General features: G+C 41.2%; 1 pseudogene; it reads left to right on the forward strand.

The window, feature by feature from the left end:
* Positions 1-13,312, forward strand: part of LOC145418276 (relaxin receptor 1-like) — a 16,878-nt pseudogene extending 3,566 nt beyond the window's left edge.
* The last annotated feature ends 1,801 nt before the right edge of the window (positions 13,313-15,113 follow it).

Here is a 15,113-nt window from a genome sequence, read left to right on the forward strand (position 1 = left end):
GTCACACCACCTACAAAACCTTATTATTCGGCGATTATCTCGGGTAAGTTTACGTGTACTTTTAAGTAAAATCCATAAGCTGAGATGCAGCGATTGAAATGAAAAACCTTCAGTCGCTGAAATTAACAAAATATGCTACAGTTATAGCGAAATTTTATTCTTCAGCCAATCACGTATCACAGCAGGTGACGAAATGTAGCTTGAAGATCGAATCTTCAACCAGCCAGCACCCAGACTGTGAGGCGTTTGGACCAAAATTCCTCCATGCCAGCTGACCGATCTGTAAGCAGCTAAAAATATTGCCTGTCCAGTCTCTTTCTCTAGGGTCTCTATCCACACCAGTCCATACTACTTCCCACATCCATGCAATACACTCCTCCACACTTGCACACACCTGTCTGACACAGCTGTGGGTGGTGGCTGCAGGTGTAAGTCGTCGTTCCAACACCTGCTGGTTGGCAAGGAGCTGCGTGTGGCTGTGTGGCTGGTGGCTCTGACAACACTGGTGGGCAACCTTACAGTGCTGGCCGGTAGGGTCTTCTCCAGGGATGACAACAAGATACTCTCCTCTTCATACGCAGCCTGGCAGGTGAGACAAGCTGATTAACAGGGAGGAAATTACTGATGTGCATGACATATAACATATACGTATATACCTAAGCATACTTGGATGGATAGGTGGATAGACTGACTGATTAATATTCAAATTTTATACGCATAGCTTTAGAGAGAGAGAGAGAGAGAGAGAGAGAGAGAGAGAGAGAGAGAGAGAGAGAGAGAGAGAGAGAGAGAGAGAGAGAGAATAATTCTGTATGTAACAAAATAAGGGATCAATACAAAAAATGCTGTAAGGGAAGTCAAGTCATATGAAAAATTTTTATCAAGAAACAAAAATATAACAGATGGGATCTATAAAAACACTTTGCATTACTTCTTTGTAATAAAGTTCATGCACCAGATGCAAAAATATATCATAAAGGACGTTATCGTTAGAATCTATTGTTAGATTTAATAATGCCATGAAATGTATGCTGTATGCGAATATCAACAACCAAATTTTGTAAACATATATTTTCTGCGCCACAGTGCAGACGACAACGGTTTGCAGCTTCACTGCATCATTTGTCTTCCACAACAAAGGTCACTATTCCTCTCCAGTTTGGTTGATGGCCAAACGTTGTCAGGGTCGTTTTGTTTAGTAAATGAGAAGGTTTATTCCCTACCCCATAACTATGCCTCATCGAATTTCATGCAATCACGACGTTGTGGTCAAGCCGTGGTTGTGACCCAGTTCCGTCCGGCCAAAAACAGACGAACAATATGTAATCAACAGTCCCTTTCCTAACCCAAGGAGATATGCCATACCATATTTTTTATCCCCCCTGTGCGATAAAGTCTTGTATTTTATGCTCAGTTGAAACCTTCAGAAGTTTGTACTGAAGTTTTGACTGTCGAATTAGAGAAGTTATCTACTCTCTTCATCAACTCCCCTTGAATACGAAAGATCTACACTAAGCTCAGCAAACACGCATGGAGTTAGTAAGAGAAAACAGTAAGAGTACTGAGAGGGTTAATGTCTTCAGCCCTGGAGCCTGTTATAATATTATTGTATTTGCCACTACTGGATGGTTTTATTTAGCTTAGGAGAGACGTCTTCAGTGTAGGGATTAATGAATGCTGTATCTACCCCATCATTTGAAAAAAAAAAAAAAAATGTTCTTGAAGAATAAAATCCTGTGGAAATATCAGAAAATACATAAAAATACGTAAAACAAGTTAATAGTGTTAATGGCCATTTCACCAGCAAATTACTCGGACCAGTCCTCTTGTCCGGTCCATTTTTATCCCCTGATCCGCCTCTTTTTGATTCCTGTCAATATATCCCATAAGTTGGGTTCTAACCTGAGTAAACACCCCTGAGGTTTTAGACAGCCGTATCATTGTATCCAGTAAATAAAAAATGGGGGGGGGGGGTAAGAAGTGTTGAGGTGTGGGGGTGTGTGGCACAGAGGAGGACTACAGTGCCTTCACAGGAGATGAGAGAGAAAAAGTTACACAGTCCTTTAACAGTAACAACCAGCCAAGCATGTATTACGCTTCAAGGCATGGGGTTATGAAGCTGTGGCCGTTGTGGTTGTTATTATCCCGTTCAGTGCAGTGATGTGTTCTTATATTGGAGAGTTTTAAAGGTCTCTCCATAGCCAAGTAAAACCGATTGGAGGTGGCAAGAACAAAATCGGTTATAAGCCATCGGGGTCAAGGCACTGAAGGTAGAAGACGAGAAGCCTACACCCTTTGTGTCATTAACTGTATGACGTTAGGTGATCGAACAAACATTTCTTTTTATTTACCAGGCTATTCAAATGAAAAATTTTGGTAGGCAGAGAGTTGCGAAACGGTCTTCATTAGCACTTTTCAGTGCTAAGGGCTCCCACAAGTGTGTTACTCAGGTTAAAACCAGGTAATTTTATATATTCCTCATTTATTTTTTATCCTCTGCTACCTCCAGTATGGTGTTTGACCCTGATATCTTGGTGTCTCTGCTTCCCCAGTTGCCGACCTGCTGACTGGGTTGTACCTTGATGGTGGTGGCGGTGAAGGATGTGGAGTTCAGGTCAGAGTACGCAGCCAGCACGCCTACTACTGGATGCGGTCGTGGCAGTGTACCATTACCGGCATCCTGGCCATGATATCAGCAGAGGTTAGTTAAGTTAGGTTAGGATAAGACAGGTTAGATTAGGGTAAGATAAGATAGGTCAGGTCAGGGTAAGGTAAGATAGGCTAGGTTAAGGAAGATAAGATGGGAAAGGTTAGGGTAAGATAACATAGGTTAGGGTTAGGATAGTTTAGATCATGTCATGTTAGGTCCCTAATACTGGCTAGTGTTGTGGCAGTGCACACTTACTGGCAGCCTATTACGTCAGACAAAGTACGATTTGGCGAAGCTTCTTTAACTAAGTAAGCTAAGTTTGGGTCGGACACGGAGGTTCTCCTACTCATTCATCAAAACTGACCCTAATATCAAATCTTACCATATCAATTCCGAATCCACTGTCCAGACAGAGGCTGTACGGACTTGGATCAGAGATCACAGGTTGGAGCAGGGAACAGTTCGGATGACTCTGTTAATCTGCTTTTAATATTCTTCCACATGGACTACTGATACGTGCTGATTGACACAGCTCTGGCAATTATTGAATATGTAAAGTGTATATAATATTAAGGTGGCGACATTTGAAAATATATGACACCTAAGAACACTGCTGGGCGTCTGGGCACAGACTGTTAACTCTATACTTCATATATGAACACAGAAAACTTGTGCTTCTACCAGACCAGCACAAGTATTTCATTTTATTTGATTTAACATTTTACCTTTGAAACTCAGTTTACGTTTCTTGGTCACCGTCGCTTTGCATGAGAATACGGACTAAAACCTAAGGTTTCACTTGGCATCTGTCAGAGAAAACGTTAATTGTCTTTTGCACAATACTCCACTTTGGCGGGTCTTCATCCTCTGGACTAGGTTACTGTAGTCCAGAATAATAATAAGCTAGGATATTGACCTACTCCCTTTGTGGTGTTTTCGGTACTTCCATGATAGAAAACTCTGAAGCTCGAAGTTTAACACATTAGTCATGGCAGTGGGTTCCGACGCAAGAGCTTCTACCACCACATCTCCAGATGTTTAACGTATCATCAGCTGATATAAAATGTTAATAATAATATGGCTTGAGTATCGACAAAATACCACCATAACAAAATCTAGTACATGTGTGATGCTAATCTTTGTGGCAGGTGTCTGTGTTGCTGCTGTCGTTCATGTCTGTGGAGCGCTGGCTGTGCATCACGTGGCTCCCTGCGAGCCCCTAAGCTGTCCCTGGATGGCGCTAAGGTGGCACTGGCTTGCATCTGCTGGATTGGCATCACACTAGCTATCGCGCCAGGTAAACTTCTTGCATTGTTTTTCAGAATTTCATGGATCACTCCAACTATATTGATCTTTGGGGTGACTGCTCAAAGTGCATTGCTTAGATATAGCCTCCTTCACTTCAAACACAATTACCAACAAATATCCTTCCAAAGTTCCATCTGGGTAAGTGGAATCTTACTATGCATTGCACCAGGTATATTTCATTTCAAACCCTCAAAATATTGTTGTACTGTCCTTGCTAATAGCACATGAAATTATGCTATATCGTAAATTACTGTACCTTTCTAATTAATTTGCTCATGGTCTGCAAGGGCTGGATATAAAAGTTCTGATGAGGGTTTTATCGGTGGCCATTGATGAACGCCGTTGGTTGTTGCTCATCAGCCAATTTCCTGACGTGCCATATATTACCAAACAACACGATACCACGTGCTGGTTCACTCATATAAATGACAAAATTAAAATTACGTGTCCTGCTCCGCCGTCGATTTCCCACAGCACTTGGGCGATGTTGTTGGCACAGTATCATCAATCAAGGTTGTAAGTTAGGGTCTATGGAAATTGATTTATGCCCTCAGAACTTCTCCCAAGATTAAATGATGTTAATGCAGCTTTACACTTCTGGGAAGTTATAAAAATATGATGAGCCAGTACGACTCAGTCGACGCAAAAGATAAGATGGTGGGTGGCTGCTTCACTCATGGCAGTTTGGTCAGCCAAGCAGCACTGTTACCCAGCAGATTTTGACTCAAGAAAAAAAAATCAATGGATCCTACTACCACATGCTTCACCTTAACAAATTGCAATTGTTGGTTGTTCCCCAATTGAATTTCGGATAAAAGGGCATCATTTTGATAGACCGAATGTATCCAGTCTGAAATGATGAACGTTCTGAAGAACAAGAAAGAAAAGCTCTAGCAATGCTTCCACTAACGGCAGGCTCCTGGAACAAGTGTGTGGATGTAGGTGATGAACTCTCTGAAGGAGATAACTGAGGCATGTGTAAAATGTTAATTAAAACTGAGTTGGCCAACTATAAGCAGAACATTTTTTACAGAGCTCACACCGTTTTCCCTGATCCCTTCCTTCCATCCGACTTCTTGGCAAACCCCCAAATGTCTTGTTGCTATCCTTATCAATTACTGATGCAGTTCTCTAGCATCCGAACTTGTCAGTCATGGCCTGATTTAATTCTAAGTGCAGTTGTCATTTGTAAAGCTATATATTCTTGACAAAAAATTTAATCGCCGAGGATTCAGTGTTTGATGTATTAGTGTCTATTGATCTTGGTAAAACCACTCGACGATTGCCAGAAAAAAAAAATGTAAAGTACTAACTTCCAAGTTAGTGGATAATACAAACATACATTTCAATAGTTACGGACATTACTGGTGTCCTACGTTTCTCGTGAGCTTAGCAAAGTCGTCTGACGTTAACCACAATAAAATACAAAATAGGTTATTCTCAGCCAGTGATTTAATAAAAAGTTTCTTCTTCCCACTCTATCTGATAAAAAGCTTTGATCTTCCAAGCTTTCCAGTACAAAAAGTTTTCTTGAATTTTTTTTTTTCACTATTCAGTGTTGAAATACGAAATACTCGAAGGCTAGTTATATCATCAGTCATCTCTCTCTCTCTCTCTCTCTCTCTCTCTCTCTCTCTCTCTCTCTCTCTCTCTCTCTCTCTCTCTCTCAGTGGTAAACCATCACAGCCGTCAAGGGTCCTACATCACCAACGGCCTATGCTTCATGCCCCCTCCCTCTCTCCCCCAGTGGTATACTATCACAGCCGTCAAGGGTTCTACGGCACCAACGGCCTATGCTTCATGCCCTCCCTCTCTCCCCCAGTGGTATACTATCACAGCCGTCAAGGGTTCTACGGCACCAATGGCCTGTGTTTCCCCTTCACCTGGACGACCCATGGGTACCTGGATGGCTGTACTCGGCATTCATCTTCGTTGGCATCAACCAAATCGGGTCAGTGATAGTTTTAATCAGCTAAATTTACCACTTGTTTTTTCGGCTGAATGAAATCGTTCATTTAGACTTTCAGTACATTCAAGTTTCTTCAGAGAGATAAAAGGTGAGGCTATGCGCTTTTGCTGCTTTCTTTTTTTTCCCAAAACATTCCTCTTATGCTGTGGAATGCAAGAGTATTGGCCAGATGTAAGTTTACGAGTGCGTCTCGTTTTACAAACCAGTGATATCAACACGAGCTCGAACAGCAGTTTAGGGGACTTGGGATATGATGGGCACGAGTCAGTGGAACTTTATTGTTGCTCTCCAGATTGTCTAATAGATGCGAAAGTTGATAAATGATCACAACAATAATGCTTGCCAACTACTGTGTTCTCGGCCACTGAATATCCTTCAAGGAAAAAGTTTTGTGCAGTATCTCTGAATTGTGAAGTAAACACAAGGGAGCATTAACATAGCATTTACATTACTATCTATCTATCTATAGCTCGACGCCCTAATCCCTCAAAGGGTGGCCACAGATAAAACGCCTCCAAGTCTGTCTGTCACCCACCATTTGACTACCCTCCCCCAACTCACTTCCCTCCCTCATATACCTCTCAACTCCATCCCTCCACTTCATCCTCGGTCTACTCCTCCCTCTCCCTCCCTCCACCTCACCTACATACACACTCTTAGTCTTTCATTCTCCATTCTCTCCACATGTTCAAACCACCTCAGTGTATTTCTCTTTATCTTCTCAACCACATACACATCCACCCCACAACGTTCTTTCACTTCTTCATTCGTCAACCTGTCCCTCCATGTCATTCCACATGCTCCTTTCAAGTAACTCATTTCCAATGCTCTCACTCTTGACTTGTTCCCCTCTTGCAAGGTCCACGCCTCGCTTCCATACATTAGGGTAGGGATCACAATACTGTCATGCAGTGACTTCTTAACTTCCATAATCACCTCCCTGTTTCTCGTCACTGCTTTCGGTGAACCAACAACCTTCCTTCCCTGCTGTACCCTTTCACGCACTTCATCCCCCAAAGCTCCATCCTTACTCATGACACTGCCCAAGTACTTGAATGCATTCACATTTTCCATATCCTCACCATCCAACCTCACTGTACATTCTGTGACGTCATTCTTCTCAAACACCATAACTTTAGTCTTGTTTACATTAACTTCCAGATTCCTCTTCCTACACACTGTCCCAAATTCATTCACCAAACCTTGCAACTCCCATGCATCTTCACTCAACAATACTGTATCATCAGCAAACAGCAACACTTTACCTTGTGCAATTACCAAGGTCTGTTGAACAATGTAAATGGGTTAATTGTCAGACCCTCCAAATGGTCAAACTTTAAAACGTCCTTGTCACTGAGTTGCTGAGTGACTGATTTAATGTGATACTAAGGAATTAGTTATGTTATGTTAGCTAGCCTGGTGCCCAGCTTGCTTATGTTGTTATCTTGTAGGACTCGTTCTTTGTTGCAAGTCTATAGATTAGGTAAACATTGAAACTTTGAGGATTCAGTGTTTACCATATGAGAATGTGTAGAAAAGCTTGAAATATGATTGCTATATTTTGGAAGGGGTTTAACATCCATTAGTGTTGCTCTAGGATGTACGACTTTCAGGATGTTTAGGTATATCTGAAAATTTGGCGTAGGATTGGAAAGGTTTGGTTAGTTTGGGAAATCTGAACAGATATGAGTTTACAATTTGGTAGTACAGTTCCGTCATGAATTTGTAAATAAATCTTAAGGGAAAATTGATGCAATGTAACAATTGTTAGGAGTGGATGGTAGATGGATCAAAAGGTAGGTTGGCAAAAGGGGTGGGGAACAAGAGAATACTTTTAGGTAAAAGTATGGAAGGAAACACAGGTTGTCAGATGGGTTAATGGGAAATTGCTAAAGCATTTAGATGGGAAGACAGATAAACAGATCAGGTAGATGGATGGATCAATTAGTGGATGGATTAGATGCCTGGATATATGGATGTTGATGGCACCCACCAACTCTATGGCGATAGGAAAGGAAGTGCTAAGCATTACTGGAATGCCTTTTAATGCCACCTCCCACCTTTAGTGGAGGAGGTATTAAGTGATTGGTCTCCGTGCGTGCGTGTGTGAGTCCGTGCATGTGTAACACTATTGTGGGTGCTACTTTTCCTGAACCCATTGACGGATTTCGACCGAACTTTTGTCAGTGATACATTAGGAAAGGACGATGATCTTTTAGGTCGGCAAGGTCAAGGGGTCAAAGGTCAGGGGCATTCAACTTAGTTTATCATTGTCGGTGAGGTATCTCCTGACCCTGTCAACGAATTTTGACCAAACTTTTGTCAGTGATACAGGATGAAAGAACGATGAACTGATTCGGTCGGCAAGATCAATGGATCACAGGTTATGGTCATGGGGTGTGGGCGTCTCCCGAACCCCTTGACGGATTTCGGCCAAACGTTTGTCAGTGATAGAGAATGAAGGGACTATGAACTGATTAGGTCAGCAAGGTTAAGGGGTCAAAGGTTAAGGTCCTGGGCATGGGAACCATACCTCCTGAATCTCTTGATGGATTTCGACTAAATTTTGTCAGTGATACAGTATGAAGGAAGGTGAACAGATTAGGTCAGCAAGGTCATGTGGTCATATGTCACGGTTACATGGAGTCGACTTGGTTTATCTTTGGTTTCATTTTAACCCACAATGAGGCCTGTCATTGAGGCTGTATGGCGAGTCCGTGTGCAAGGCTTGGCGGAGGCATACTGCATGATGCTTTGCGTCGACAGCTTGGGGTGCAAGCTCTCGGCATTTAATATTATGTTTGTGTTCCTTTCTCTGTCGTGAGTCTGAGGGTAAACTGAATACATATTTTTGTACCCTTGTATTATTAAAGTACACCTTATTACTGATGATTCAGCAGGAAACAGCGTGGCTGTTACGGATATTATATGTTATAGAAGATGTAGGTGCTACGCGTGAATCACCAGCAGAGTTTGGTTTAGTTCAGTATAATAAAGTAAATTAGTCACCATTTTGCACACTTAGTTACGGTACCCCATGGAAATAAAAATAAATATGCGTCATTCTCTTTTTACTGTTGTACTGAAAAGTATAAAATTTTCTTGTAATGCTCAGTTTCTGTCGATCAGTTTGACGCCACAATCCCCGGGATTCCAGTTATTTTCACACATTCTGTATTTAGTATCTCTCCTTCCCTTGTTTATTCCCCTCTCTTCGCTGGTCTTCTACACCGCCTTTTTCCTCTCTTACCCGTCTCTTTGTACTCTCTTATTCCTCTCTTCCTTGTTCCTTCTTGCCTGTTTGTCTCTCTTGCACCCATAAAGCCTACACCCTTCTTTTCCTTACCTTGTAAATATCATCCAGATTTTTCATTACTGATTGTTATTCTTCTTTGTTTCTCTAAGGACGGTAATATCATTAAGTCTTTTACAGAGTTGTTCCAAAGCGTCTCTCTCTCTCTCTCTCTCTCCATGTCGTATATTGGCCACAGCCATATCTCCTTTTGTTTTTCCTTTTATGGATGTGGTAATCCTGATGTCTTATATAGGGGTGTTCTGACGCATTCGTCAAAGCAGAGTCAACACACGCATCTGATTGATTCAAGTCTCATGCCTGTCTGTTAACTTAATATGACCGTGTTAGGAGTTGCAACCATTTTTGACGTATTGTTGACACTCACACTTATCTTGGCCTTGTTACTAACTTGCTTATTATTGTTTCTGACCATATTCAAGGCGGCATTAAAAAAAAAAAAATCGTAGAACTTTTTTCTTAACGATATATTTTGCCTAATATATTTTAATGTTTTAATATCGGGAATATTTACACCAATTCCGTAAGAGAATATAGAGATATTCTGTGCAAAATAAATCTCTAAAGAATTCTTATTAGAAAATTTCCGAAGCATACAAAATACGACCTTCCAGGTTCCGAGAGTTACAGCCATCATTAGCAGCTTGCACTCCTAACACTTGGTCTGTTTTGCTCTCAGTGTGGCGGTAATCCTTATGTCCTTAACGGGGACATTGTGCAGCATCCGTCATACCAGAGCCAACACACCACTCCCTGTAACACCTTCATTTCTCTTCCTGTCAGTGTGGTGGTAATCCTCACGTCGTATACGGGGATGTTCTGCAGCATCCGACGTACCAGAGCCAACACACCACTCTCTCTGGGGAACCGAGAGTTTGCCATGCGCTTCTTCTTCATCGTCTTCACTGACTGCCTCTGCTGGACCCCTATCATCATCTTACGCATCATGGCACTTGCAGAGATCGATATCAAGCGTAAGTTACTCCTTGATTATTCTGATCGTTTGGTCCTCTTTTACAGCTTCAGATACATTTTCAGTTACATCATCAGTGACAATCTTACTTACACATTCAGTTACAACCTTACTGATACCCTTAGTTACATCAGTTACGTCCCCAGCTAGAAAATACTAAGAGAACGCACACCCCCGACAATGCCATTGCAGGATCCGGATCCAAATCCTGGTCCGTCCCCAAATTTAATAAGTTCTTTCTTGGCCCGTGGCCCATCCTTCCAGAAAATTTCATTGAAATTCATTGGGATCTTTTGGAGATATCGTGTGGACAAACTGACAAACAAACAGACGAACATAGGTGAATACATAACCTGCTCCAACTTCGCTGGAGGAGCTATTTACAGACAACACAAAGAGTAACTTTTCTTTTTCTGTCACACACGCATCAAACTATCATCTTTCAGTTGAATATCCCATGCAACAGTGACTGTTACTTTTACATGCTTTTTTTTTTTTTACTAACTTCTTTACGTCACTTTTAATCAATGTTGATCATATTTTCTTGTGATGAAATGGAAAATGTGAGTACATTTAAGTACTTGGGTAGTGTGAGGAGTAACAATGAAGTTTAGAGGATGAAGTGCTTGAAAGCGCACAATAAGGGAAAAAAAATGTTGCCAGTTCTCTGAAAGCAGTGATAAGAAATAAGAAAGTCAACATGGAAGTTAAAAAGTGGCTGCATGATAGTATTGTGATACTAACTCTAACGTATGGACGCGAAGCTTGCAAATAGTTGGAAAGACATTAGTCACGAAAGAGAGCAGTGGAAATGAGTTATTTGAGAGGAGCATGTGGTATTACATGAATAGACAGACTGACAAATGAGGAACTGAAGGGGCATTTTGGTGTCAATGTGCATGTGACAGAAAGCTTTAGGAGAAATACACTGAGGTGATTAGGCCATTGTGGAGATAATGGAGAATGAGAGACAAACAAGGAGAGTGTATGTGAGATGGAGAGGTGGTGAGGGGGGGGGAAACCGAGGATGAAATGGAGGGATGGAGAGGAGAGGTAAATGAGAGAGGGGTGTGTTCGTTAGGGAGGGCAGCGTAATGGCAAAGGACAGGGCGACATGGAGGCGATTTGTTTGTGGCCACCCCTTATCGGATTATGGCACTTGGCTATAGATAGATGGATGGTGTAATAGAGTGTTAATCATATCTTCTTGAGTAATTCTTAATTTATTTGCCTCAAACTTTTCAAGAATATCAAGATTCCGGCATATCATTATTGCTTACATACTGTATATTATTGGAACCTAATCATCATTGCTTTAATCAGTAAGTCACTTCGATCCTATAGCTTATTATTTTTGACGAGATCTCTTGTTGTGAAGAAGTAAATGAAGGTTATATACAACCCCATATATTTTCTCCTAATATATTTAAAACTGTCTGGGATAGCAAGAATAAAATTAAGTATCATTGCGTTAAGAGGGCTATAATTCTTACAGTCCACCTGGAGTCAAATTACACTTCTGTGATGACCATGACCCTTCCTTTCATTCTTCCTTACATCAGCCGATCAGTTCATCTAGGTCTCTTTTCTTTCCATTCCACATATTTCTGTATATCTGTTTTCTGACGCCTCAATCCCAGATGTGGTGATTACTAATATATTGCCTCCATTTCACCATGTTTTCTGTCATCAGACCGTCTTCCCTCAACTCATAGCACCTTTATGCACATACCTCTTCATCCCATCACTCCACCTCATAAACACTCTCTTCCCTCCTGTCACCTCCACCTCACCCACATACTCTCACCAAGTCAACCCACATAAGTTTTAAACAAACAAAAATATCTCACCATCACTCTTACATCCACAAAAGACTTGTGGATCACCCCTACGTTATTGACAACGATAAATTAACCCTCCAGTTCGATATCGTATTTTCTGTTCTATTCCCGGGGTTCTTTGACGAATTAATTTAAATTAGGACAAACTTTTCTTTCAGGAATGGTTCAATATAATTGTTATTCACTGCAAAATATTTAAATTAACTGAATAAAAGTTTCAGGATGTCGCAACATCAGTGAATAAAATGCGTCACCTGCTTAAAGGTGAGGGCTCCTTCCAGAGCTAAGTAATCTGGTGAAAGGAAAATTAATGTAAAGGCGTTATCGTATTGGAAGGGTTAATAATCACAATCACATGTTCCTAACGCCCAGCATGACCACTGATCCACCTTCTTGCCTGGCCATCCACCAGGCCTTCCTCTCCGCGAGATCTATAGAGCAATATTCTGCCTGGGTTTGTCTCATCTGAACTAAATCATTTGGCGTTAACTTGAATAAATATTTCCAAGTGCAGCCTTTCTTCACTCCCGCCAGCCGATCTGTACGCGTACGTGGTGGTGGTTCTGCTGCCCATCAACTCAGCACTTAACCCCTTCCTGTACACCTTCACCACCACCAAGTTCCGGTCTCAGCTACGCCGTTTTCTGAGAGGCCGGGGAGTGTGCATATGGCCCCCCAGGAGAGACTCAGGTAGGGACGCCTTTATGAACATCGTGCAAAAAAAATAATTCTTGAGAATGACGTAAGAGAAAATAAGCCAGTTTATGATAATTCCTGAGGCTAATGGAAAACACAAAACGTGTTTGCCTTCTCTCTATTCTTGCCTCCTGAACAATGTAAAGTGGGATGCAGGCTAATCAAATCAACCAACCATTGACGTTTCATAAATATACGCCAAAAATTTCGGACTTCCCTTTTCCTATGCAAAATGTAGCATCAAATATAATTATTTCAAGCTACAGTTCCTTTTTCATATTCTACAAATTTCAGCTTGGTTCTCAGCGCCATTTCTCCCACTCCTTTCCTCTTCTTTCATACTCTATGTTTTCATTCACCATTTCATCCTTTCTTCCCAGCAGACTCAGAATTTACGAGGTCATCATTCTTCCGAAGTGCCACATCTCGACTCACCAACGGGCGAGACTTCCTGCCACACCGCAACGGCGCAAATCACACCGACGACGACTGCACCGTTGTAGAAGTGTCCAGGGCGTCCATCACCAAGGACGACCCCAGCAAAGCAGAGACCAAAGTATAGAGTGGAGGCCAACTGAAACGTCTGATGAACCAACTGATGCATATTTTGAAACAGTTATGAATCTCAGTGCAAGTGTGATGACCAAACTGTAGAGTGGTTTCTTATGGAAGTCTCTCACTGGCAAAGTAGAGGCTGAAGTGTAGAATGGATGACAGTTAAGACCTCTCATGTGGAAAGGGAAAATCTACTTGAGTCCTCTCTATGACCAAGTTGTGGTGCGGATGTGAACTTAAATTATAAGCAAAGTCTTAATGATGCAGGGAAAAATGTAGAAGGTGCATTTTAAAGCCTATCTAAACAGAAAATATGTTAACTCCTGGAAAATGAGAGGAAAGACTGAGAGTAAGCTGAAGATTGGACAGGAAATGTGAAAATTACTATGCTGATCAGCATCAGTGTTACCTACGTTGATGATCGATGTAGATACGACATGTCCAAAGAGAATGAGATCGACTAGAGGAAAGACGACTGGGAAACTGATGATGTTGGTATACATCAGTCCTTTATGTGCTGCGTACGAAAGGACTGTAATGTTGAACGTTTGTCACTCTCAGACCATCACTAACTTGAATAACCAGCTTCACTGACGTATACCAAATGCAACAATACGATTAGAATTGAGGGAAGCCAAAAGCAACCGTCAGCAAGAACTGCCACTTAAGTCTTTGCCCGACAGAGCGAGGTTAGTAAGACAAGAATGTCGGCACCTCCTTCCTTTTCATGTAAGGAAATGGATTAAAAATAAAAATGTACTCGTTCATAAAATGAGGGAATGTATGAGAACAGAAGAGGACAGACACCAAACTTCCAGGTGGCTTCAATATTATAATTTTGGAATTGAGTGAATGGGGAATAGGGCGATGTATGAAAAGAAATCGGACAGCATGTATTATAATTAAAAATGACATAGATAAAAATGGGCAAAAATTAATTATATCAGTAATAAAAAGCTTACACACAAAAAAGGATCTTTTTCTCTTTGTACTGGACTGCAGGTACCAAGAAATACAGAGGGAAATGAAAAGGCGTGAGAAAAGGAAACAAAAAGTATCGTTAAAAATTTCAGGAAAAATGGACAAACGGCGAATGAGAACACAAGATTAGAGCCCAGAAGAAACCTCTGTAACAAGCAGGTAAATTGGATGACAAAGAAAATAAGTAAGATACGAAACGAAAGAGAATTTGAAATGTAAGAACCATGAATAACATTTAAATTAATAAACGGTTCAGGACTTGAGATGGGATGAGATCAAAAGTACGAGATGTAACAAAAAGGGAATGGAAGAAGAAAAGGAAAAATTGGCTTACATGAAATATTATACTCGCAGGATAATGTATATGAGGGGAAAACTATTAAAAATAAATATGCTTCAACGGTGAAAAGTAATGAAAAATACTGCAGGATGCTGTGTGTTTTGAAAAAAAAAAAAAAAAAAAAAAGTTACTGCAGGGTAAGCCGTTCAATGTCCACCTTGAAGAAGAAAATGCTCCATGAAATGAAATATAATATGAAAATGTTACATCTGTTTCATTAAAACACAAACAGTTCTTTCTACATACTTGCCTTTTTCTGGCGTTGTTGTCGTTAACCCCTTCAGTTTCATTATTTATTTGTCCGATCCTCTCACGGGCCAGGCTAGAAACACCTTTGTCACTGAGGACCTGACTGGTTCCCTGGCTTGTTAAATGGTCCCTTTGCAACCCCTTCAGAGTCTTCATGATCTTTACAACAGCCTCCTGTTAGGCAGCTGCAGTGACAGAAAAAGCTCGTCTCTGGATTGCATTGGTTTATCCCTTCAGT

This window comes from Coenobita brevimanus, chromosome 113 (genome assembly GCF_032717465.1).
Source record: "Coenobita brevimanus isolate Jiangsu-jjx chromosome 113, ASM3271746v2, whole genome shotgun sequence".
NCBI lineage: Eukaryota > Metazoa > Arthropoda > Malacostraca > Decapoda > Coenobitidae > Coenobita > Coenobita brevimanus.